Source organism: Salminus brasiliensis, chromosome 4, assembly GCF_030463535.1.
Source record: "Salminus brasiliensis chromosome 4, fSalBra1.hap2, whole genome shotgun sequence".
Taxonomy (NCBI): Eukaryota; Metazoa; Chordata; class Actinopteri; order Characiformes; family Bryconidae; genus Salminus; species Salminus brasiliensis.
This window is the reverse complement of record NC_132881.1, coordinates 34148542-34176068: the sequence shown is the minus strand read 5'-3', so window position 1 is coordinate 34176068 and position 27527 is coordinate 34148542. Positions and strand designations below refer to the sequence as shown.

Here is a 27527-nt window from a genome sequence, read left to right as displayed (position 1 = left end):
ATGTATAGAATTAAAATTTCTCATTTCTGTAAAACTACCATAGTACAGAACTATATCAGAATAATCGTGAGCCATAGCCTGTCCATTTTGGGCAGAATGACAAGTAGAGTAGCATCCTCCATTTGAATGACTTTATTGGCTTGTAAAATTACAGTAGAGGTGAGCGGGTCAAGATGGAGAGCTTACGGGAGAACTGGGAAAATCAGTTTTCCTGGCAAAGAACAACAGACTCTCTGTCAATGCCAGAAACATGAATTGAACACAAAAGACGTTCCCAGTCAGCATAAAATACAGTAGGCTCTTTGGGCCAAGACAAAAGCGAGTGGAAGATAAAGGCTTCATTGACAAGCAGAGCACTGAAGACAACTTAACCCTGGATCTGGCAGCATGCATGGAAGCAATTACCTCCAGCTCTACGTCTGCTTAGAACTAGCCCCTTTACTTACACATTTTTGTGGTATAGTTCTTCATTCCATACTCCCACACCTCCCTCATCTGCTGAAATATTAGCACTGAGTGTGTATGTGTCAGGGAGAATTTCTGACTTACTGTTAGGAAGGGAAAGGGTAAGTGTGGGAGTACGAAAGAGAAGAATATATTATCTGGTGGGTACTAGTCTATGCTTTTATGGCATGTGCTAGTGTGCAGAAATATACACTAGCAGATATCTATACACACACCAAACACATATTATTAAATATCAGCACATGGGATCACACATTCTATATGTTTATTAATCAATATAATTTTGAAAAAAACCCAAAAAATGAAACCCTATTTTTCTTTCGATATAGAAGTATGTTCACTCATTCTGCCCTATTCAAAGAAATCAATTAAAGCCCAATACTGTCACATTTTCTGGGGTTCAGAAAATATCACAGGGTCAAAATTATGCATACAAAAAAAACGCATGCTAATTTGGATTATTAATTCTGTGGTGCTAAAAGGTCCAAAATGTCTTTTAACTTGCCAAGGCCAAGGTCTCTTAACTTCCTGTTAGTGATAATGAGTGTCGACAGTTGGTAGCTTTTCTGTATCTACATAAAAAAAATTGACAGCACTGGATTGACCAACTGAAGTACAAATGAGCTATTATTTAGTGGGATAAATAATTAGGGAATGTAGCCATTCTGCCATGGTCTGGAACGAAGACCCAAAATGAACCCCTTAGCTAAGAGAAAATTGGGTTTGATGGCCAGGAACAACCCAAGAACCACCAAGGCACAGGCCTGCCATGAACTGGAAGCTGCTGGAACACCGGTGTCACTGTTTACAGTCAAATGAGTTTTACATCACCATGGACTGAGAGGCTGCCGTCCAAGAAAGAAGCCCTTACTCCAAAACTAACACCTTCAAGCCCAACTAAAGCCAACTAAAGCAGCTGAACACCTGGACAAAAAAAGGCTTCTGGAAGAAGTTTTATGATCAGATGAGACAAAGATGTTTGGCCACAAAGAACAGGGGTATGTTTAGAGGAGGAAAGGTGAGGTATTCAACCCCAAGAACACTGTACCAACTGTTGCTGGCAGTGGAACTTGTGCATTACACAAAGTGAATAGAAGCAGCACTATCTCAGAAATGTTCAGCTTAATCACAAGCTGAAACCTGGACATAGTTGGGTTTTCCAACAGTACCATGGTCCCACCACACATCAAGGGTGGTTGTGGAATGGATGAAACATCACAATTTTGGAATGGCCTTTAAAAGTCTTAACCTCAACCCTTTCGAAAAGATGTGGATTGTGATTAAAAGTCGGGTCCACAGCAGCTAATCAACCATTTTTATTAAATTCAAATGAACTGAACTTTTGACCAGTGAAGAGTGGTCAAATATCCAACCAGAATTCCGGCAGTTTTGTTGAGGGCTACCAGAAGTTCTGGTCAGGATCCAGCTTACTAAAGTACACTTATGAGGTGTGCTGTATGTACATCTTAGGCCAGGCATTTGCATTAATTCTGTGCAATTCTGTAATTATCAGTGGGTTAGTGTTAATTCTAAAATCATCTTACAAAATTATGTGTTCTGATCAATGTAGGAATACACCTAGTATGCTCATTGTATATGAAATGTATATGAAAAAGTACTTATCAATTGCCAGATCCATTATTCTATGCTAGAAAAATTCATATTCCCCTACCATGAAGATCACCAACACTGTTAATAGTCCACGGGTAGAAATGGTCCAAATGAATTTATAATAATAATGTCTGTTTCAAAATCTACACTAGTGATTGGCTGTTTAAAGTACATCCCCTATGCATGGTATTAACATTATTGCATCTTGACAATTTCCCTAATCAGAGCTCCATAAACACACCCACCTCCAGCAGCTTACATGTTGTTTTAAGCCACACCTACTTTAAGTTTATCATTTTAAAAAGCAGCAAAGAAAAAGCAATGTCAAGGTATCAGTATCGGTATCAATTTCAGAAAGTCGTGAGCGATACCCAGCCCAGTTTACAGTGACCAATTCCAACTAAGTACAGGCTACTCTTATTGGGGCCAGTGAAATCACTTTCAATAACCGGACTATTCTATGCGGTACAGTACAGTGAATAACAGCAGTTTGGCAGAAGCAGGCATAAACAGATAAACAGTGTGGGTAATGAAAGGACTGACATGACAAAGCAGTCACAAACCATCAGCAGCTTGGATGTGACACTGTTATAAAACTGCTATACGTACCACAGCCACTGAGCTACTCATTCACCATGACCTCAACAACTGTGAAAAACACAAACCACATAGTTATTTTCACACAGCCCATCCATGGCCAAACATGTTCAGCTAACTCTGTAGATACAGTCCTCAGTACAAATTGCACTGCAATGTGCTTAAAGTGAAACTCCACACATATTCACAAACATGCATACACACACACACACACACACTAATAAAATTCATTCTTTTTCTTTCAATTTTAAAAAAGCATAAAAGTCACATCCAAATTTGGAAAGTTTACATCGGAAAGTAGTGGAATCTGCCCTTCTCTACCCACCAGCCTTATGCTGTGAGCATCCCTGAGTATGCGCAAAGAGTGCACAGTGCTAAATCTTTATTTGAGAGTGGATCTCTGATTATCCCTCCGCCAGAGTGCACATGATGGGAAGTGCATTAGAATGCACTAAGAGCTGCCTTCCCTCTCTCTTTCTCTTTTCTCTCCTCTATCTCAAGCCATGCTGAAGACCTTGTTTGTACAGCTCTCAGCCCAAATCCATTATTACTTCCTAAACTGACAAATCATTTCAACAAATGTAATCTTCCCCCTCCTCGTGCTGGCTGATAAGATAAATAGCGAAGTGGAGCGAGGACAGACACGGAGGTAGTGGTTCATATTTCAATTTGCAAAAGCACCTCTCTGTGAATGTTAATTTAGGAACTATGCCGAGAAAACAAACTGAAAAAAAGGCAGAGCATTAACATCTCTGGAGTAGCAGTCAGTCAAAGACTACACTCTGAGATCCAGGCAAACTTAGTGAAACAGATTTCAGCAACTTACAGTCATTGGCGGGGAAATACGGTCACTAAGTCAAAGCAGAGGCCCTGCTTTTAGCCTTATATTGCACCTTAATGGCATTTGTATCCACATTGAGTCACTTGAGAAGGAATTTGCTATACTTCAATGTGCAACATTGCTTGTTGACTATAATTGAGGCATAACAGTAATTTATGAATAATGATGCTCTTTACGACATCTCGCGAACGGAGGTCGCTGCAGTAAAACCCGAAATACGCAGGGAGAGCATAAAGGGCAGAATCGCAGCGGAGTCCTGCAGAACACAGCGCAAAGGCTCCATCTCTCTTGCTGTGCTCCTGGGCCAACTTTAATTGTGGCCAATAAGAAAGGTCATAATTAATACCCCAATACAGGCACTAATAAACAATTCCAAATTGCTGCCGTAATCAAATGATGCAAACATCTACGAGTTACAAAAGTTCACAGCCACAACTGACAATTTCTTAATTGTATTCAGTCATTCATGGAAATTTTATTAACATGGAGCTGATGTATCCTGCCCTTCCTCTGTCACAACACCAGGGATCTAATTTCATTATTTTCCACAAGATTTGCTTGACTACTGCCACGATTCTAATGCTGCGCCAGTCCAGATGTTTATGCTATTTAAATTAGGAGGCAAGGCCTGTTGGGTAAACATAATTAAAGAAAGTTAAGGTTTTTTTTTTTTTCTCCCTCCCCTTGCCCTCTCTTTGTCTCTCAGCCCCTCCCGCCCTCCTCTTCCCCGTCTTCACAAGTTTACTTCATTAGACAACTTTCAATTAACACAAGATGCCACATGGTCCTCCCATAAAGCGCAGGCCTCCACAGATCCGTACGTAGCTCAGGGTGCCGTGAAGGAGCCTTACCCATGTCAGTGCGCACAAAACATGTGCACAGCGGTAGGCGGGTGACGAAGGGTGAAGGTTAGATGAAGGCAAAGAAGGAGTTTTTGCAGAAAGTATGTGATGCATAGTGCACGGTTTACATGCTTGCAGCTGGAAATCGGTGGTGAAAGGTACTGCTCAATATCAATGTGAAATCAAAGCTTAGACACGGCGCACTAACAGCCGCTAAGCTTTCCACTGCAGGACTGAAGTTGTATAATTACTTGTTAAGTATGGCCTGTCGAAAACTAGCATAGGAACCATTATTTAAGTAGCTTGACACCTGGGGAAGTAATGAATGGACACTGCATTGATGCAGTTCATAAAGAAGTAATTCTCAATCTTTATTCAATCTTTATTCTCAGGAGTGCACACACACACACACACACAAACACACCTAGACACGCACATACACACAGCATTCTGCATTCTGCTGTTGCAGCAGCCCGAGCACAGTAGATGAATTCTAACGGCAGTGACTTGTGAACCCATGCCGTGCATGTGTTTAAAAGTATCATCGAGGTCCAGGTCAGTGATGAGAGCATTAATTCTGCTGTTTGGTGAATACTAAACAGCTGTCCAAATGCTGTGTGTATGTGTGAGTGTGTGCTTGTGTGCGCGCATAAAAAAAGAGAGTGGGAAATTATATCACTCATGTCAGAGTGCTAATAGGCCCGGCCTCACTCCAAATTTAATTTCGTAAGCCACTGTTCTTGATTTTTTTTTTCCTTTTTAGATCAGCAGCTAACAATCTATTAAAGGCAATATCACAGACAGTGTAATACAAGGGGTCATTACAAGATTATGTAAACTCCAGACTTGCATTACCATTCTGCCTCCATTTACGTGGCCATTATTATGACAGAAATTAGAGTGTGATTAGAAAGCACAGTAGCCCTTGCTCTCCACATGCTGATCTGGGCACCCAGTGGAGGGAAACTGGCCATTTGCGATGGGGATTTATAGAAGCCTGCCGTCGTTTGTTTTTGTCGACGTGATTGCAGCAACGCCTCGCTCATAAAACCAGTCATTCTGTTCTCTTTCTCTCACTGTGGTCCAAACCATTCATTTCACATATCTGATATAAACAGCCTCCTTTTCCCCAAACATCACAGCGCAAAGGCAGTGAGGAAAGAGAAAGTGGGCCGAATAGCATTACGCCAGGACCATACGTCCGTTTTTGAGTATGCAGCGCATGAAGCATTCGCTATACTTTAGTGCACATGAGCTGACTAGCTGTCAAAATTACAACAGGCATCTCAAGTAATTATGCAGATTTATGCAAAACATTAACAAGAAGAATTAAATGCACAAATGAGGTGGCTACACTTGAATTGTTAAGATTATGAATAATTACCATGAATCTTTTTTGCTCTTAATATAACTTGTTTTTGATAAACAAAGCCTTAATTATCAGAATACTTCAGAGAATATCGGTGACCTTCATTAATCTTACAAAACAAGTCTCTGGTGAGCAGCAGTGGAGGAGGCCTGCTCTCTGAGAACACAAACAACAGGAGATGCGTATGCTAACTAGCCACTTCAGAGAGCCGAGCGTGTGGCCAGGTATATCTTACAGCTAAGCCACAGATGCACAATCATGCCAAGCAACGCAGCCTTTCCATCTGGGACTCCCCATTCCAGCTACTCATTAATTACAATCAGATTTTTCATCCCCTTCTCCCATTCCCTTCTCAATATGAGAGATCACCTTTCTTCAACTAATTCCAGAGAACGGTTCTGAGAATAATGGCTTTGCCGTTGAGGGGTTCCTGTTAGGCCTTGACCAATACATCGATTGCCAGATAGCCCTGGCTAATATTAAGGTCCTCTGACTTTCTCGATATCAGTGAAGTCCTGCTGAGAAACCACCTAGTGGCTTGTTTTACACTTCAATTAACCAATGAAAACATTTCTTTTCAGAATTAAATGGTTTCAAACCTGTATGTCAGTCTTGAGATTTCTAAGTTGACAGTCATTGCCTGCACACATCTAACATGGCAGAAAAGTCTGCACTGGTAAAATATAGGAAATACCTGAACAAAAAGTTAATAGTAAAAAAAAATAACAAAATAATAATAATAATAATAATAATATGAAAATAATAAAAATTCTTTGCCATAGGTATAACATATAACAACACATTCTTTCTATTTTCATGTGGCCTATTTTACAGCACGAGGGCAATGAGGAAAGGGACAGTAGCCCAAATAACATTATGCTAGAACCATACATCAGTTTCTAAATATGCAGTGCAAGTATGCCATCCACACAGCAACATTTTATGACTTTAAACTTTAACTTTAAAGGCTTATTTTAATAAGTGCCAGTTTTATTTAAAAAAGCTGCACTCATCCATTTCAATGTCATTTCACCGCAGCAAATGCAGTTTCCAAACTGACCGTCATTTCTGACATTTTACAGTTAAAAACTGAACTCAAATGAACTAAAACTACAGAATTTAGCTTTACATATGTTCAACTAAATGCACCAATACGGTCAGTTATCGGTATTAGTAGTGTCTTAATATCGATATTACTAACAGTCACAAAGTGTTCCTATCGGTCTGGCCCTAGTTCATGTCAGGCCTTTCTCCTCTTGATGTGTTATTTGTCACGCCGCCCTGTCAATCAACACAAACGCCCTACGTTTCTCTCCCTCCTACACAGTCTCTCAGTACAGACTGAGGGTCCATCAATCCAACCTCTAGCACTCCACTCATCCCCTGCACATTCCTCCTCTCTCCACCCCTCCATCTGTCCCTCTTGTACAGTGCTCCTGCCGTCCGGGCACAGGCAATGGAACAGACTAGCACGAGAACAGGCTCCAGATTTGAAGGTCCATTTGACGAGAGGTTCCTTGTAAAATAACAATGTCTATTAAACTAAACCTGTTGTTTATGCTTCACTTGGCCTGTTATTTTCTCTCTCTCTTTCTCTCTCTCTCTCTCTCTCTGTCACCATCTCCGTTTCTTCCATGTGGTTATTACAGTTTTTAATATTACTGCTCCTGTCCCTAAGCTAGTCTCTAAGGAGTAGTCAGACTGTCATTCTCCACCCGCCACTTGGAATGCAGATTCTCTTGGTCAGGTTGTGATGCCTCAATACTTTGAAGATCAGAATTAAGATGGAGCAAAGGGTGGAAATGGGGGCGTGGGGGTAGCTTGAGATGCTAATGCTAATATTGCACCGTGCAGTAGGTTTGGATGTCCACACTTCATAGCGGAGGAGAAGGTGAGTGGAACAAAGCCCACTCATTCTTTTTGTTATGATAATTCAGCCAGTGCACCCAGTATGCTCTCTGGAAAGGGGAGAGAGAGAGAGAGAAAGAGAGAGAGAGAGAGAGAGAGAGAGAGAGAGAGAGAGAGAGAGAGAGAGAAGACAGAGAGAGCTGTGAGAGGTTGTTTTGCATGCTGATGTGGGCGACACATTCTTCTGCTGCTGTGCTCCCTAACCCTCACATCTGCGTATTACACCAGCGAGGCACTGCTGGCTTTCTGGCAGGCACCTCGCAGATGACACACAGTAGCTGTACTACGCTACCATCACAACAAACCAAACCAGGAAGGACCACAGCGAAACACTAATACGATACAAGTGCTGCCATCATTACTTCAGCAATATCATCCACCATTTCCACTGAGATTACAAATACTAGTGGCACTACAATTACCATTTATTATGAGATAATAATAAGGATTATTGCCTCCGTGTATTGATCTATAAAAACACCATAATTCACCCAGTAAGGCAGAGGCAGAAGCAGCCAATAGCTTCGGTGTGGTTTACTGCTCCTCTTCACAACATCAATGCGGGAATATTGGATGACTTTACGTAAAAAAGATGGTTGCTGTTAACCTGTTAGGCAGTGCCAGATTTACTGAGTCTATTTCTACATTTTCCCTTTCAAATCGATAGGGGACTGAGGCCTCTTCCACGGCAAAAGCTGCTCATTTTCTCCACATCAATACAACGGCCCCATAGTTCATTCCTTTTCATCCCCGTGCTCGGTATTAGGGAAGTTTTAATAGGACTAGGCTTCGCTTCGGAGCCAATTCCCACAAGGTACGGCGCTTTAAAGTTATTTTAGGCTGTGGGGTTGGAGTATGGAGGTGTGATCTGTGGGAAGGGCCACCCCACAGACCAAAGCGCGCCCCAACCCGGCTAACCCACGCGCCCTGCGGGTCACGCCACGCCAGTTACACAGGCAGAAAACTTGGCACCATTTCTCCCTGTGTGATCCAAGGTGCACACAGGAAAAAAAAAAAAAAAAAAACTTGCCCTGGGAGATAACATACTTGTGTGTGTTTCTTATTCTGGGTTTACTTGAAAAAAAAGTACACACACACAGTGCTATTGTTTTCTCTCCGTTATCTTCCTACTGTATGGATGGGGAACATTTCCAGAGTGCTGGCGTGCTCTTATGAGGCCGCATGGTGGTCTATCACCATTTGATGAGAATGCGTTTGTGGATGGGCAATAAAGCAGGGCTCAGGCTGAGCCCATTATTATTCTGCTAATGAAGTTGAGATAGTTGTTTAATTTGCTGTGTTTCCGTGTGCGAGCGGGCCCTGCTGTGTTCCGCTTCTGCGTGGAACGCAGAGGAAAAGCCTCCATTCTGCCCAAACTCCTCACTACCCCAGGGCCTCTGTGCCTGACCCTCAGGCTCCCGGGCAAACAGATGTCCCCTCAGCCCAGGCAGGCACGACTGGCCCCCATAAGGGCTCTTTAATTATCCCTCTCTCTCCCTCTCTCTCATTCTCCTCCCTAATAAAACATTAAGCCTGCTAATCGAATCTGATGCAGCTGACTGATACTTCCAGCACAGTCCTCTCTCCACATGAAGACATGTCGAATCGCGACAACACACACGCACACACTTGTCCAAATAGCCCTACCACGTCAGTCATCAGATGAATTAGGGGCAACAATCAACAAACACCTCATTTTCAGACATAAACAGAGACGAGATTAAAACCATCCGTCACTTTAAATATAAACCATCTGGCTCTGCTCAATGGGCTTTTTATGGCCTCTGCCTCTATCAGTCATTATACAAATACTTTAAACCCACATCTCTGACTTATCAGAGTCCTCTCATAAGAATAAAGTCCTTCGTTTACAAGCATAAGGACATTTTTTCCTTAATTCTCCAAAAAAGAAATGTTTTGCATCCTCTTGTGCTGTCCTCCACTGCCCTGGAATAGGGAGAATTGCTCCGTTGCCTGTGCGAGTCCGGGCTCTTTGGAGAAGCAGGTAGGATAAAGTTCACAAGAACTGCATGGAGCTGCGTAACTCAGCTTGTCCAAAAAATGCGTACTTTAGTGGTGGATCCTCAAGGAGCGAATTACACTTCCAGACTATAGGTGGAGCCCAGGAGCTCTATAGTGTTGCTTTAAGAATTGAACATTTTCAACACAGCATTTATCATCTCTTATTTAAGTGCCTTTTCCTTGCAAAGCAGGATTTTTCTTGCTTTGTCACCTTCCACCCTTGTGTGTTCCTGTTTTCCCTGCCTGTCTCTTTTGTCCATGTGCATGTGTTGGTATTTAAGTTTCTGTGTCAGTCCTAGCTCTGTCATTTGTCTTGACTCTAGTCTCCATTCCTGTAGTTATCTGACTCAGCTGTTTTATCTGTCTCGGCTGGTTTCTAGTTTTCTTATCTTTCTAGCTTCTCCCATTCTTTCCATTAGCCGCTGAGCTACGTCTGTCACCACAGACTTTAGTAAAGAAACGCTAACATCTCCCTTCCTCACCTTCAACATTACAGAGTACGTAGTACGTAAAGACTGTCTACATTTTAAAATATAGTGTTCACTCCAAAACTCATTCGGTCCATAGCAACTATGTTTCCAAATGTTTGTGGACACCCCTTCTATGAATGAATGCATTCATCTACTTTAAGTTGCACATATTGCTGACACAGATGTGTAAATGGTTTAGTCCCTATATAAAAGTTGAGCCAATTATATGATCAGTGTGTTCTCTGGAATGATGGTGTTCCATCCAATACTTGGGATGAGTACTTGGATTAGTTAGGGATCTATGGATGAGGAGAAGTGGTGATCATCCCACATTCTGACCTCACTAATGTTCTTGTCACTTAATGCAATCAAATCCTCACAGCAATGCTCCAAAACTCAATAGAAAGAGAAACAGTTACTCCAACTGTGTTACAGCTTTTTGTGATGTCATATAACTGTCGATTTGGCCTGTAACTTGATAAAGTTATAAGAGGTGTTTCAGCCAGGACTGCTGTTTAAATGATGCACAATACGAGACAGACAATCAGAAAAGGAAAAATTTAGACTCTGATTTACATCTGGTCAAAGCATCAGTCTAGAGTCTCAGGATTATTTCTGGATAAGGACAAGCCACATGACAATGCAACTGCACCCAAGAAGCATTAGGAACAGATACAAATGTGGTGGTGGTCCGAGACGTTCAAACCACGCGAGGAGGTGGTCTGAGACGCAAATAAGCGAAATGTAGCTGTGTAAACGCATCCGTCTCTCCATGATGCATTCAACAACCAACACTCCTCCCAGCACAGAACAGTCGTTTTCTCATCAGCATAGACTGCCTAAACTGTTGCCTTTTCCTAAGTACGAAGAAACTGTCTGCAGCGTAACGAGCGGATTTGCATATCCCATCCCACACAACACAGATCGGATTTCAGTCCGACTAACAGGAGGCGCACTTGACTACAAAGTGTAATAGCATGGGGTTAAAATCTTATCAGGATACAATCCAGATAGTAGACACATTAAGTGATCTGGTGTAACTGGAGTCTTACATACACTATACATCAGTATTAAAGACAATACTAACAAAACTACTTGTTAAATTCTAAGCAGTATAGGGAAATTTCTATTTGAGAGTTTTCATTTACCCACGCCAAATCATTCGGTGCAGAAAATAATTGAAGCTTTGAAGAATCGACAAATTTTTAACATAAAATATCGAAAAACAAGCTTGAAAATGAAAAATCGTACCGAACCTGCAGTGTTACGCCGCTGTTACACATGCATGTGTGAGTGCCACTATGACAGGTGCATTTGGTGTTCTCTGCTGCAGCACGGTCAGCGTGAGGGTAAAACAGACACAGTGGTGCCCGCTAGACTGACCTGCTAAATGTATTCGGCTCTCAATAACCGCTCTGAGTTGAAAATCATGTAAAACGCCAGGAACTCCCGATGCTTTTAAAAGCCACATCTGACAGTAGATAATGACAGAGATTTCAGGGCCATTATGGAAGGCTATCAAATATTCCATTCCTTTTTTTTCACATTCAGATTTGTAAAACATCCACAGAGAGGCTGCCACTGCTCAGTATCTGCACAACATAGCAAAAGATAAGACAGCCTAGAAGCAACTGTGGCTGCAATAAAGAAATAAGAAAATGCTTATCAAAATGAAACGTGCAAAAACGTGCGACTTACCATGACAGAGACTTTGAGTTTTGTGCCAAGCTAAAGGTCAGTATATTAAATGCACAAACACCAAAACAACATGTTGTGTCTAGCATACAATAAAGCAGATAGGAGGTAGGACAGGTAGGTTGTAATGAAATCCTGCAGTCGCTGCTTGGCTGTGACTTGTGTGATATCCAGCGTATGTGTCATATACATGCCACGTATGTGCATTGGATTTCTATGGAAATAACATCTAATGCCACAATATGTCTTGGATGTTCTTTTATTCAGTCCTTTCAGCTGTACTGCCTGATTTTGAACGCATGTGTGTGTGTGTGTGATAGTAGTGCAGTCAAAACTACTTGACTCGTGCCTAAGACGTACGTTTCTTTTTTTCATTTTGCCATGCAGTTCACATGGGGGCGAGTGTCTGTCTCTGAACCTATTAGTTTTATGTTGATAAAACCGAAAGATAGATGTGGAGGAAAAAAAAGAAAATCTCTCTGACCAATGAACAACAAGGAAGAGGGTAGAGAAAGAAGAGAAAATGAGAGGTTCAACAGACACACATCAAAAACTTCCCCGTAATGGGCAGGCATTCACCCATTGGACCAACATCTTTCAATTTATTAGCATGACAAAGGACACAATCATTTTGGATATGCCTGAATGCAATTTTCATTAACTTTGCAATGATTTATTAACAAAAGTGTCAGGAATGTAATAAAAGCAGCAGGACTTTGAAAAACGCTAAAATAAAAAATAGAAAGAATTAAACCAAAATAAAATAAATAAAGAAATGCAATCTAAATCAAGGAGAAAGGGAAAGAGGAGAGAGGGAGTGTGAGAGAGTGTGAGAGAGAGACAGCAAGAGAGAGAGAGAGAGAGAGAGAGAGAGAGAGAGAGAGAGAGAGAGAGAGAGAGAGAGAGAGACAGAGAGAGAGAGAGAGATAGAGAGACAGAGAGAGAGAGAGAGAGAGAGAGAGAGAGAGAGAGAGAGAGAATGCCTTCCAGCATCAGGTCAATAAGGTTTCCCGATTCCATCGCTGACATCACAGTGAGTGAACTGTGCAATTAACACAGAAAGCAAAGAACATGCTAATGTCTCACTTCAGTGTAATTATGCCGGGCTGAAGGCACACAGAAGACAGTGCAGCCAAGGCTCGTGTCAACCAGGTTGTACAAGCCGTGACATATACACATGCACACACAACAGTCAGTTTCAATGTATGAGCATATGCCTTCAGTGAGAAATCAAGAGGCCTTATTGGCCATGCTGACATTTCCTTCCACTCATCTTATTTAGTTCTAGGCAATTAAATAAAAACAATATAGAGAAACATTCAAACATTTAAAACTTGCAATCAACATAATCGTGCCCACACAGATTATTTAATTCTTCTTTCATTATTTGTATTAATACATTTATTTTTATTCTGGTATTACTTTTCCCTCTGTGTATGTTCACTTATGTGTGTAGTCACATGACTCCACCCTGTCCACTCTGCAACATGGAAGCAACTAGGGGGAGTGCACAAACACAGAGCCAAGTGAGCATCTCAAGCAGCTTACATAATCGTCTATTCATCGTGATTCTGATTTGAGGTCCTATCACCCAGTACTATATTGTTTATACCGGGTAAACTGATTCAAATACAATATAGTGGTGTCTCTATATGATTATTATTTTTGAGTAAAGCAAATAAAGATTAAGTTTATTACACTTTATTGATCATATGCCAATAATAAAATGCCTGAATAAATGATCACATTTAAAAGTTCAGTTGTTAACGTTTGCACTACCGGCACAGCTCACATGAATGAGTATTAAGGGTAAAACCATGCACATGTTTTCAGGTTCAATGTGTTTTATGTTAAAATATTTGAGCTCTAATTATGCACAGAATTTAGATAAATAAAAATAAAGGTTTCTCCAACACCTGACGCAGTTCTCTCTGGCTAACTAATCCCAAAAAACAACACCCATGCAATTTGATTAATTATACTGAATCTGATTACTGCAGTCAGATGCCTAGAACTTTATTAAAAAGACATGTACACCTACTCGTTCATGCAATTATCCAATTACCCCATCCTGCAGCAGCAGTGCAATGCATACAATCATGCAGTTGCCGGCTAGCGGCTTCAGGTAATGTTGAAATCAACCATTAGAAGGGGGGGGGGGGGGGGGGGTGATCTCAGTGATTTAAACGGCAGACAGACTTGTTTAAGCATTTGAGCATACATCTGCTAATCACCCTAGGATTTTCAGTACAACAGCCTCTAGTTTATTCAGACGAATGTAATAGAGAAACAAAGTGATTTGCAAAACAGAAATGCTTGTTGTTAAGAGAGAGGTCAACAGAGAATGGTCAGACTGGTTCAAGCTGACAGAAAGACTACCATATGTCCAATAAGCATTCTCTGTATAACTGTGGTCAGCAGAAAAGCATCCTAGAATGCACAACACATCCAACCTTGAGACAGTTAGGCTAAAACAGTAGAAGACCACGTCAGGGTTCACTTCTGTCAGTCAAAAACAGAAAGCTGAGGCTGCAGTGGGCTCAAAATCTTGATGTCTACTGAGGCACACAGGTGGTAGGGTCAGAACACAACAGCATGAATCCACAGACCCAACCTGCCTTGTATCAACAGTCCAGGCTGGTGGAGATGATGGGAATGGTGTGGGAAATGCACACTAGCACACGTTGAGCCAGTATTGGCTAGGTCCAGCAAGATAATGCAGCATGTCACAAAGTCATCTCAAACTGGTTTTAAATGAACATGAAAATGGCCTCAGTGTTTTAAAGAGGCCTTCAGTGGCATCCCCTACTCAAAATCTTGTGGAACCCTTGCTACAAAGAACTAAGGAAGGGAGGCTCCACTCAGTCGACGTATAGTGTTCTTAATAATGTGCTCATTGAGTGAAAATGAGAGTTCCTCAGACACTTCAATACAGTGTTTCACTGTAAAGTTGTTTTTTTGACAGTAGGAGTGTATGGTCAGACTTCAACAACAATATAGATCTTTAGCTTTAGAGGTTTTGATGGAAGAATGCATTTATCTACTTGCAGTTCATGCAATTTCCTGCATTATTTAATGGAACAGTACCAAATCCAGTACTAATACATAAATGGTTTTCTTTCTAGAAATCTAGTTTCTGCATGGTTAATGTTCATGCCATTTTTATTTATGTGCAATGTATCAATCTATACCATTTTCTAGTCCAATCAATATAAATACAGTTTATATCGCAATGCAAAAACATGACAATGTGCATCATGGAGATATTATAACTTAATAAATACAATAATACTTATATTAGACTTCATTTATAATGCATACTGCAACAGCATTGTTCCCAAAATCCCAGCTCTTGTCACTCACTTTTTTTCCAATGTATTTGTTTCAAACAAAGAATGTAAGAATAACAAATTGTAAAACGCAATAGCGCAACTCAAGCACAAATTCATTAACATTTTTAATGCAAAATGAATTATCTGACATATATTTGGAAAATTCTGTCATAATATTGACTTTTATCTGTACCAGTACTCACGGTTTGTTCATTGCCGGCATTTCTACTGTTAACACTTTTGTTTTTTAATTAAGGCCTCCTCTTTCTCCAAGAAGCAAAAGCACAACAGCACTGTTCCTCAAGCCTGTGCATTAGCCTAACAGAAAGTCATCATCTCTGCATTACTCCCCTCTTCAGTTACTGGAGACTGCCCATGCTGAATGAGATTTTCATCATTTACAACTTATTAAACTTCTAGACCAAATATTTAGAAAGCTGTATTCTCCACGAGAGCAGAAATTACTGAAGGAACTTATATTTCAGAGAGGGCAAAGAATGGAGTAAAAGAAAACATTGCAGGCGATAAAACTAAACCATTATGAGGAGCTCAGTCCAGGGTCACATAAGCAGCTAATAAACTCACACAGAGAAAGACTGCCAACAAGAAATGTGAATCTCTAGAAGAACACAACACAAGTCACAGTAAAATGAGTCTCCTGTGATGATGTGTTACCCCCCGCCCCCCAGCTCCTTCATATCATTAAGATTTTATCAATTAATAATTTGGTTGGCATAATAAATAATAAACAACAGAAAAAGCAATCTTCAAAAGACACACAGCCCCTCCCAGGTGAGGAGGAATTAAGGAAGCCACTTCATTACAGACTGCTGAGAGTTTGATGAGATTAATAATGAAGGGCCTGGCAACCTAGAAGTGACCAAACCACATGCTACCATCTTCGATCTACTGACACTATGTTAACCAGTGACAGCCAGAGCTGTACAGTCGCAGTGTCCATGGAAATGTTTCATTGACAGTGATTTTGGACAGTGTCCCCTTTCAAAAAACATATACAGTAGGGTCGGGTGTGATGGTCCCAGTTTTTTGGTATTATTGCATGAAACTCCCTGAAACTCGCATTTCTTTTCACCATTCAGAAATCAACTACAATTAACTCACTATGCAATGTCTTGCCCAAACTTGAAAGTTATGGATGAAACTGTATGATTATCATTGGCTTTAAAGCAGCAAACCATCACCTTCCACCTTCCCTTATACTTATCAGACAGAAATCTGACTACTTATGATGTAACAGCCTTTTTGTGAGTTTATCCTACATTTTTAATTGACATAAACTAATAATAATAATAATAATAATAATAAAGCATGTGGTCAACTCTACTAAGTCCTTTTCCTGTCTTAGACTAGCAGCCACAATCTGTAACACACACCTCCAAAAGTTAACTTATGCAAATAATCCCTGTGGAAATGACAGCAACATCCATATGATTAGCTGAACATAAAACTAATTTATGTACCAGAGATAAATATTTACCTGCCTTCCCCAAGGACAAATGTCTGGGTGGTTTAGCACAGCTTGGAGGGGGGGAAAAAAGCATGTTCTTCTTATATATAGTCAACTTTTAGAGAAGCTTATTCTGGCAAAGGTGCCTGATGAATGGGGTTCCTTTCTTAAGCCCTTTCAGGGAAAGAAAATAAGCTCAACATTGCAATTTACCAAGCCGTATAAATCAGCTCATGACCACAAATAATTCTGCGAGCAGAGAATTTATATGTTTAATTACACCGTGCAGGTGCCAGGCTTGTCTTCCTCATTACTCTAAGATATATGAAACACGCTTAATAACATGTACAACAGCAGGACAAAAGGAAGACAAAGCAATTAGCTGGGTGTTATTTAATAAGCTACTTCCATGCGACGCTTCAGTTTGGCCTAGTATTTCATAACCTACATCTCATTTCACAATGAGAGAGTCTTCCAGATTACCTTAGAATGGTTGCCTGTGTTAATTGTTATTTACATTCATCATGACGATAGTAATTAAGAGGTGGAGGTGGATTCTTGCCTTAAAGCGCTAATGTTATTCTTCTTAGTGTACAGCAGACTACAGTGGTGGAGCGTGCACTGTGGCCAAACACTGGAGACCTTTATAGAAGAGCTGCACACACCTGAGCATAGTACATAAGTGCTACCCTAATTATAGCCACAATTCACAAAATCAGTGCTAGTTAGCCTTAATCTGTATATTTTTAAGCAGTCGGAGACAATCTGTGGTATAGAAAATCTATAATCTATACACCAAATAGCCAACGTTAACACCCCTGACTCAGTTAAGGCTGTTAAGATTTTTTATTTAGTACTGGAACTATGAGGCTGAAAACATATATACATGACATATATATATATATATATATATATATATATATATATATATATATATATATACAGAACGTACAGAAGTGAAGAAATAAAAAAGTCTTGGCTGATCAACACTATTTTGGGCACAGGGAAAACTGTAAATTTGATGCTGGGACGAGCTTTCACATTCAGTGACATGGACACCAACAAGCTGCCCACTGCCATTCCACCCATGGGTCTGGAAGCAAATCAAAGCGGAGCTGTGTGCCAGTATGGGTGGTAGGGAATTCAAACCGCAGGGTCAAGGGAGTTCACCAGAACAGAGAACAGCCTCCACAGGAGAGAGAAAGTGAGTGTGAGAGAGAAAACAGAGGATAGAATGAGTTAGAGAGTGGTGATGTGAAAGCCACATGTGCACTGGGCCTCTTTTCTCATTCACCACAGTCCAGCTGCCCTTGCAACACACCTTCCAGCCTGGGGGTATTTAACCAGCTAGTCCAGCGATGGCCAACTTCTGCATGTTTTCTCTCTCTCTCTCTCTCTCTCTCTCTCTCTCTCTCACTTTCTTTCTTGCACGCTTCCCCCTGTGTCTCACCTGAGGCTGTTCAGAGACCAGTCAAGCCAGGTCCACTCCACCCTCACTTACCCACTAACCCCCCCCCACCCCACAGCGGTGGACCTCACATGAGGCCTGACCTCCTCGCCCTGCTCAGTTTCTCCTTGGCTGCTTGTGGTAACGCAGGCCCACTCCGCCGCACAAACACACATGCTTGTGTTGGACTTGGCCCTAACTGGCCTGGCACGGCTTGACGAGCGGGCAGCAAGCGGGCCGTGGGAACAGCTTGGCAAGGCTGGCCGTGTGTCCGCAGGGCCGCTTGGACACGCTAAGCGTTTTTAACAGGATGACATGGGCTACCTGGCCTGCTCAATCTGTTACAGGCAGTCTCACCGGACCGGTCTGGGCATCGGGCCGGACACAAGCCATTTACTAAAATACCATATTTACTCTAATAATACCATGGCAATTATGGCTCTGCTACCCCACGGGTGGCCGTTGCTGAGAAAAAGCAAAGGTCCAGTCAGACAGAAAAACATAAAAACTCATAAAACAGTCTCTGTACGGTGTGTATACTTGTCTGAAGATGTTGAAATGGGTCTATTATTTCAACAGTTTCAGTGGCAAAGCAGCCTGTTCCCTTTCTGCAGAGGGGAAAATAGTTCATTCTATCTTTGCTTTAAAACTCTTTGCTCTTTTGCCCAATCCCACCAGCTAGCTAGGACTCCCCTTATCACTTAATGCCACCCAGTTGGGAGAGTGAGGACTGCATAACGTAAAGACAGCTACTGTATCTTTTCAAACTGTTGCTAAGGCCAGGGTTACACTATGCAATTTTCAGCACGATTTTAGCTCTGCTTTTCAGTCTGGCCAAGTCTGCGCTGATTGGTACTAGTCTGCAGTTTTTGAGGCAGTCAGAGTCATCAGTTGATAGAGAAAAGCAAGCCGTGTGAGGGGGGCACTCAAAGTGGCAGAGATTTTCTAATTAAATGTAAATTTATGCACTTGTTCACAAACTGCCACATCGCACCTAACAACAGTAGGGGCTGAGGCAGTACTTTGGAGCTGCAACACATCAAGTTTGTGATCCTTTTCCGGAATGTGATGAGTTATATTAGGCAAAGCAAGACCCTTTGTGTCACAACCACTAGAGCATGTGGTTTAAATTAAATACTTTCTTTTAAAGCGCACATACCAGCATCTGCACCACTAGGGGGCCTGCATGAGGAGGATATGTAACATTTTTGTTGGCTTTATTGTCATCTACTTTCACTAATACATTTAAATACGCAGCACTGACCAATAGTGGACCATGGCCTTCAACGAGGACAAGAAAACTAATATAATCTTGAAAAGAAAATTTGATTAGGAATCCATTATTGCACCTCACATCTGTAACTAACTGGGCAGAATTTCATGTAAAAGGAGGGAGAAATGGACCATACCATTGAAGAACACACTTACGCCTTCTTGGGCATTGGTGAGAGCACTATCCTTCCACCAGTAACCATGCTGTCCTCCCTTCACCTAACCAGCTGTACCTTGAATGCCACTTTTCCATCAGAGTAATTAGTTTCTATGTGGCGAAGCCTGCATCGCAGAGGCCAAATCGAATTTGCTCAATTTGGGCTAGGAAGAGAAAGAGCTTTAATAGGAGCTAACAGGCGCTGGATGTCAGCAGGCAGGATGGATGGGGTGGGATGGGTTTGGCACAGCTCCTACCTGTCTGAGCCCTGCTGGATTCCTTCCAACCAGTTAACTCTCCATCAGCCGGCTTCACAGCGCTGTCTGTCCCAGTGACCGGGTGGCCACTGCTGCTGCTGCTGGGAACACACAATAGGGACAGTAAGAGATAACACAAGGTGATCTGGGTAATTCTAGACCATAAAGACAAAAATAGTTGTTTGTTTGATTCATAACAAAAAAAAGAACCACTGTTGGTTCCCTAAGGAACATTTCAACAGATGGGCTTTAAAGAACTGTCTTTTAAAGTTGAAGAAATCGCCACAAAAGATTTTTACCTTTACCTTTACCTTTTGTAAGTGCCCAGCATCACACTCTGTTCTTTTTGGAATAAGAACAGAGAGCTCTCAGGGCATTTCGAGCCCAATGATAAGCAATTCCGGCCCAGGAGAAAAGGGCTATGTGAGCAGAAGCAAATTATATTTTAAGCAGCTTTTCCTTTTGTTCCTTGTTTTGTTGCTTTCTGGAAGGAATCTGATTCCTCTCCCCTACAACATGGCAAGAGAAGCTCCTGTCGCACCTGTTTTCTGGCAGGGAGAGAAGGATTGGGCAGGGCTGCACCGGGCGAGGGTTATTTTATAATGAGCAGAGGCAATACTCACAGGCACTGTCAGATGTACTCTATCCCACCAGTGAGATCAGCCCAGAGAAAGAAAAGGGGAAGAGGAGAGAGGAGGGAAAAACAGGGAGGAGAGTGATGAGAGACAGAGGGAAGAGAGAGGAAAGCGGCGGATGAGGAAAGACAGGAGGGAAGGATGACAGTGCCAGGAGCCAGCTGCTGCACAGCGCGCACTCTCGCAGAGTGGTGCATGATGGGACACGAGCTGACACAGGCCATGAGGTCACTGTGAGATGGTGGAGTTGGATTGATTTAATAGTAGCCCCCTCTACACTCTCTTGCTCCCCACAGTCAAAAACAAGCATGCAAAACAAAGTTGAGGAGGCGATACTCACACAGTCCTAAATACAGACAAATAAAAAATGATAAACAGAGCGGAGGTACCAACATTTGGATGGCGTCCGATGCAATCACCTTGTAAAGTGCATTTTATAGCTCCTTGTTTATGAGCAATTATGAGGGCAGGTGTATGAATAAGAGACTTCCAGCCTTGTTTAAAAACCATCACGAACAAAGATGCTTAACGTCCACCTGTATGTATTAAAGGAACAAACATTTAAAACTCATTTACATAATTTTCCTCTTACCTCAGATTTAGTTGACAGTTTGCTTCTTCAGCTTTGCATTACAGACACAAAGTTAATGTAGGTAATTGGTAATAGAGACATATAACTCCCTAGTTAGCAGTATAACTATTAATATTGACAAAGTATAGCACATAGCTAAAAACAATAGTAGAAGCTATCCTGAGGTGTATTTTCTGTTGTTTTTTATATCTAGAAACCACTTAAGTTTTCATCACCTGCGGTGGATGAAACAACGGTCATTTATTTATTTTTATTTTTTTTTATTTTGTTTATACAGGCTACTTTAGCAATAACAGCCTCATGGCTTTACTGCAAAACTAAACAAGCAAATTGCAGTCAGCAACTATGTCTTGGCAAAACCAAGATGCAATTCTAGATCCTGAAATCTACAATCTACAAGCAGCATTAGTTCTTTCATTTGTTTTTAAAGCTTGAAATGGCCAAGCACCTGTGTACCTCACTGACCACCTGTCTGTTTACCATTTACAGGATATTAAACCTGTAAATGGAATTACTCTGGTGGGACACTGTCTACACAGCTAAGAACAGTAGCAGAAGATAACTTGAAGACCTTTGTAGTGAATGTCATATAATAGAAACCCCAAAAAAGTCACTTGAGATTACTTAAAAACCAGATCAATTACAGGAAAAGTGAAGCTGCCTCTTTCTAGTATTATGGTTTAAACTGTGGCACTCAAATACACCTGTTAGGTAGTCAATCTCAGTACAGACTTTCAACAAGCATTTAAAACACAATTCTCTTTAATCCAGCTTTTAATTAGGTATCTGCCTTCCTTACTAATAATAAATGTTTCTCAGTTGATGTGAATATATTCTATTATCTTTCATTTAATCACAAATGTTTTATGTTTTTATTATTACTGTTACCAAACAGAAGCAGATATAAAAAACACTCTTTATTTATCCCCCAACTTCATCCTCTGTCACGACTGTTACTAAACTCTAAATTACTTGTCTGTATATCACTTTTTGCTGCTGGCAGTATTAAACTTTCTCTGAATAAAGCTTATGATTATGTAAAATGCATTATTATGAAATATTGGTAAGTTTCTATTGCCAACTATTCAAACTTAGTAACGATTTTATAATTAGGTTTCAGCTTAAAGGTTCACTGTAAGTTTTGGGTTTCCTAATTCGTATTTGTTTAGAATATTAATATTGAATGTTTTTAATGAAAACAAAAAAGTAAATAAATCATGTAACCCCGCCGGCGGGCCGAAACTGTTATTACAAACTTCTATTACCAAAGAATAGCACCCACCATGCATTTTGACCAGATTCCACAGACATGCCTACCATGTTATACACATACATGAGCTGCACTGGGCAGTGGTGGCTCAGCGGTTAGAGCGCCGGGATATTGATAACAGGGTTGTGGGTTCGATTCCCGGGCTCGGCAAGCTGCCACTGTTGGGCCCTTGAGCAAGGCCCTTTACCCTCTCTGCTCTCTACCTTTACTGATACAGAAGAATGACATAGTTATATGAATATATATGTGTTTGTACATGTGTATGTGTTGCTGTCAAGGCCCTTCGGTTGCTGACCTTCTGTAGTCTATGACCTATCAGCCACTTTTAAAGTAGTCTGACATGCCTTTAAATTTTTCACCTACCTAAAAACAGCCAGAAGTGACACATGTAATTATAGTCAGCACAGACTCAGCATCAATAGCATAAGAGCTGTAAGACTGTCATATAATACAGTATGTGCAGGTGATGGGTCACTTTATGTGAGGCTTCATCAGTCCTTGTTCCTATTGGCTGTAAATGTAGTTCCCCATGCTTGAGTTTCCGAGTCCTGTGGAGTCCCTTCTGCCTCCTGCCTCTGCGCAGGGCCCACAACTCTCCCAACCCACTTAAACACATCTGGGTCAGCCTCTGAACTCCAATCCTGCACCACACACACACATACCCTATTATACAGTTCCATATGGAATAACGAAAGGTATACTTCATTCTGGCTCCACTGTCACTAAAGCTATTCACCTGCCTGAGAGTTCATCTTTTTCTTGCATGTTCTTTTCTCCTCTTTTTATAGCTCCTCTAAAGTCTTTATTTGTCCGAGAGGGCTTTAAATGGTATCAAAGTAGAGATTAGAAGAACATCTCAGAAGGTGCGGAAAAAACAAAAGGTGTTGCGATGCGCTGCTGAGAGTCCGTTCAGATCCATAACATAAGAGCAGTAGACTTCAGCTCAGTCCTCAGCACTCCGAGGAGGCTTTAGCAGGGCACGGGGGAAATGATTAAAAACCTTCGCTCTTTTAGCTGTTTCCAAAAATAAGTTACCTTTGATGTGTTTGTGTTAAAGGCAAGACCAGCGTTTTATTTATTTATTTAGTGGGACAAGAAGTAAACAGGTAAATGACACGGCTGTCCTATGCCCCTCGGCCCGGGGCCCCTTAGTGTTCTCTGTTCTGCGCAATGACCCCTTACAGAGAGAGAGAGAGAAAGAGAGAGCGGTGAGAGAGTGTGTGTATTTGAGGGACTAAGAGAGTCAAAAAGAGAGAACGTGTGTATGTGTTTCTGTGTGTGTGTGTGTGTGTGTGTTCATGAAGCCCAGTTAGAACCCATTTCTGCGAGGGCCCCTGGCTAGAGTGTTCAAACAGCCGTGATATTGAAATAAAAAGTGTGCAGGAGCGTCGGGGTTTGGAGCGATCCATAGCAAGGTATTGATCAAGGTTAGCGCTCTGCAAGAGAGCGCATCATCCTGACCGCGCCGCTGGCTGGATGCTATCACACACACACACACACACACACACACACACACACACTCACACATACACATCCACCATAATACGTGCACACTACAAGTAGGTGTCTGCTCCAAAAAAACGAGATTCCACATCTGAGCTAACAAGGAAATCTCCTGGGCTCTGCAGGGCTCCGAGGAAGAGAGAGTGCAGCGTTTTGTAGCGTTTTTCAAAAACTAACTCCGCTCAAACAGCAAAAGAATGCAAGTGAACAACTCAGCACATGCACAGCACATCCCTGAACCAGCATTCTCAACCCAGCGCAAATTACAAACACCTTCAGGCTCGCAGGAGAACTCTTATTTTCTTACTCAAAGCCGCTGCTTTATGCAGGCATGCTAGCTGTGATAACCATTCCATTAAACATCTCAGCGGAAAAAACATGCATCGGTAAAGAAGCGAAGTAAGAAGCAAACTCTTAAGTCAGTGTGATGTTTAAAAGGAGACCGGGAGGATTTACACACTCTTTCATAGACGATGTGGGACTACTCGGGTTTTCACGCACTGTGCTTTAAAAGGAGCAACCTGCCAAACACGTCTGCTGTTCTACTCAGCTTGGATAGGCCTGGGCTAAAGCTGAGCATGATCATATGTGGAAACCACGCCTGCCTATAGTGATCTCTTCCTGAGAAATGTGCCTTTTTATTTTTAGGCAAAATGCCAACTTGAAATAATGACATAAATGGAATTTATACAACCTCATTAAAGCACGTCTCTTTGTTTCTAATGTGGTTTCTGCATTAGACAGGACTGAATTGTAGTTAAGCCACCATACTGCACATGTGGCTACCTGGTACAGAGAGAAACACGAACACCAGGGTCCGCCTGATATATAGTACAGTTGAGACTTAATGGATCTACGGCCATATAGATGGAAACTATATATAATGTGTAATTACAATGTTTTAGTTACAAGCTAAAAACAAGGTTATGCAATGCTAGGCAGCTTCTGTGTGAGTGGTGTTGTTGATGTAAACCAGCTAATACAGTTCCTAATTAGGTTCCTCTTTTTTTTTTGGTTCACAAGCCCACAATAAAAGAAAATCAATGTGTTGTACTCTAAACCAAAATAACAGGGTTTTCAATGATCTTCTAAAACCTTATGTGGGCATTTTTACCCCCAACCAAAATATCACATATCACTCTGGTTCCACTGTCAGCCAAGAACAGAAAGCTGAGGCTGCAGTAGAAGCAGTTGAAGACTGGAATAAAAATAAATAAATAAATAAATAAATAAATAAATATATATATAAATTTTTCAGCTGCTTAAAATGAGTATCATTGACAGTGTTTTTAATATCGCTCAGACCCTACAGATACACATCTGCACTGCCATCTAGACAGAGGCATGGACAGAGGCAGTCTCAGAGAATGATCAAATGTGGCAAAAGCCATCTGAAGGTTGTCCCCTCTATTCAAAACCTCGGCCACGAGGCAACGTTAGACACTGGCGAACGTCAACGACAAGCAGAAGTGATTCTATATTGTTTCTCGCTCTCTTTTTCGCTGTGGCTTCTCATCTGCTTGTCAGAGAGCAGTCTGGTCACTCTAAATGGATGGAGAAATTCCCTGCTTACTCATGCATACCACTGGCAAATTGTCCCCCTCAGATCCCGGCCCTGCCGTGTGATTTGCGCGAGACAGCGTGACACGGAGAGTCTCTGCCTCATTGGAAAAGGGCACCACAGAAATAGACAAACTAGTCCGAGAGGTGCATTTGAAGAAAATTATATCTTTCGGAGCTAGGCAGCGCGCCGGAGCAGGGGGAGAAGAACGCTGGGAGAGGAGTGAGACGCCTTTTAGTGCCGACCTTGGCAGGGGAGTGGGCGGCCGGCAGCATTTGGAAAGGTCTCGCCGAGGCTGTCGTGCATGTTATTGTCATCATACTACGAATTAGGAGGTGAGAGCTGGGGAGGGAAAAAAATGGCTGGAGAGAAAAAGACAGAACAAAATATCAAACAATCTTCACCGTAGTGGCAAATAACTCTGCCGAGTGACTTGATAAGAAGCTTCAGGCGGAGCGTCAATGCCTGTGTGTGTCATTCTGGTGGCCATAGAGAAGAGCTTTGCGACTTGTAGGTCTGTAACGGGATATCATATCCAAATAGAGAAGGGTACAGAATGTGATGTGCTGCATACATACCAGCTCAGTCTCTGAATATCTCTCTCTCTCTCTCTCTCTTTTTCTCTTGTCCTGCGCGGTGAGCTGAGGGGAAGCCGCATGATAAAGCAGTAATGGGACGCCCACCCACAGCCTCTCATTTAGGCTAGGTGAGTGACTGTGTGCAGAACGATCATCTTTAATATTAATAATGGCTTCATGCGCCCCCTATGGACCGTGTGATTTCCTTCCCCTGTGCGCTCACCCATGCCGGGGCACAGCGCAACGAGCGCGGATTATTAATGCTTTTACCAACTTTGCCTTCAAGATCATCTGTAATAACAGAGAACATCCGTTAGCGCTGAATTAGATCAATTAGACGGCACTCTTAAAAGAGGTTACGGAGCAATTCATAAATGGAGCTATGAGGGAAGGGGAGAGGGAGGAAGAAGAAGAAGCAAAAGAAGAAGAAGAAGAAGAAAGGAAAAAAAACACACTCAGCCATGTTATAGCCCATGAATAACAATGAGAAGGTATTAGACAGCATAATAGCATGGGATCATGCAGAGACCTGTTGAGAACTCCAGCTACAATAGCACCACGATAAACTTCTGTCTTGTTACCGATGAGAGCAATGCAAAAGCCAGAACGACCCACAGGTACATGCAATGCACGCACACACACATACAGATAAGCGCTCATAAACACTTACCTGAACGCACACAAGAGACACTGCATAGGCAGCCTTTTGCAAAATCTACCTTTTATCTCTCTCTCTTTTTCACAAAGATACAAAGTATACTCATAAACCAGCTGATTTGAGGCAAGATGCAAGCCATTAAAACAGAATACAAGTGAAATACAGAATAAAAGGGAAATCGGGGGTGGAATGTTGGCTAATTCAGAACACTAGGTGGAGAAAGTCAGTTAGTCTTCTCTTTCCAAAGAGGACGCTGTAGCTTTCCAGCCATAAAGATCAGGCAGGGAGGTCCGTTTAAGGCAAACCACATTAAACATCCTTACTTAGAGAGGAATTCTGGCACATGGTGGCTAAGTTCTTTTTTTTTTCTCCCCCTCTTCTCTCCCCTCCTCCTGATCTTTAATCTCTGGGCCAATGTCTGCTATACAGATTATGGCAGTAGCAACTGACAAGTCTACTAAATCTTAGCTCGCTGTCAAATCTGGCAACAGATATAGCTGAGAATTATTCACGAAAGGCAAAATACTTCAGTAACGGGTGCTTGCCGTGAGGAAAAACCTCATCAGAAAGCCTGGCCTGATGGACACTGGCTTCTTTTAAGATGGCCAACCAGGCCTGTGCAGAGTGCGGAGCCAAGCCACTGCTTGACTATATTGTAGAGGCCTGTAGTTTATTTAATAACGTGCATATGACTGAGAGAAACCAGCTGAAAACATTCCGAACCAGAGCAGTTTGAAGGGAAATGTGGACGTGAATGCTGCATGATCCAGGCAGATGACAGGCTAATAGTAGTGCTGATTTTACAGTAGGCGCAGAGATACTACAGTATTACCACTAAGGGCTTACGCTAACCCCTGCTGAAACCTAGCACTCACACTGAGAGACAGGCCATTTTACAGCCGTTTCACACGCTAGAGCAGTTGCTTGTAGAGCAGAAACGTTCAACAAAAAAAGGTTCTTTGTGATCAGCGAACCAA

At 41.8% G+C, this 27527-nt stretch overlaps 1 long non-coding RNA gene across 4 annotated transcripts in view; it reads right to left on the bottom strand.

Annotated features, from left to right (window-relative positions):
- The window catches only part of LOC140554782 (uncharacterized), a 367378-nt gene that overhangs the window by 316348 nt on the left and 23503 nt on the right, over positions 1-27527 (bottom strand). For all 4 annotated transcript variants that reach the window (XR_011979644.1, XR_011979642.1, XR_011979645.1 and 1 more), the window contains exon 3: positions 19754-19854. This is a non-coding gene — a long non-coding RNA (uncharacterized lncRNA). The remainder of the gene's footprint in view (positions 1-19753; positions 19855-27527) is intronic.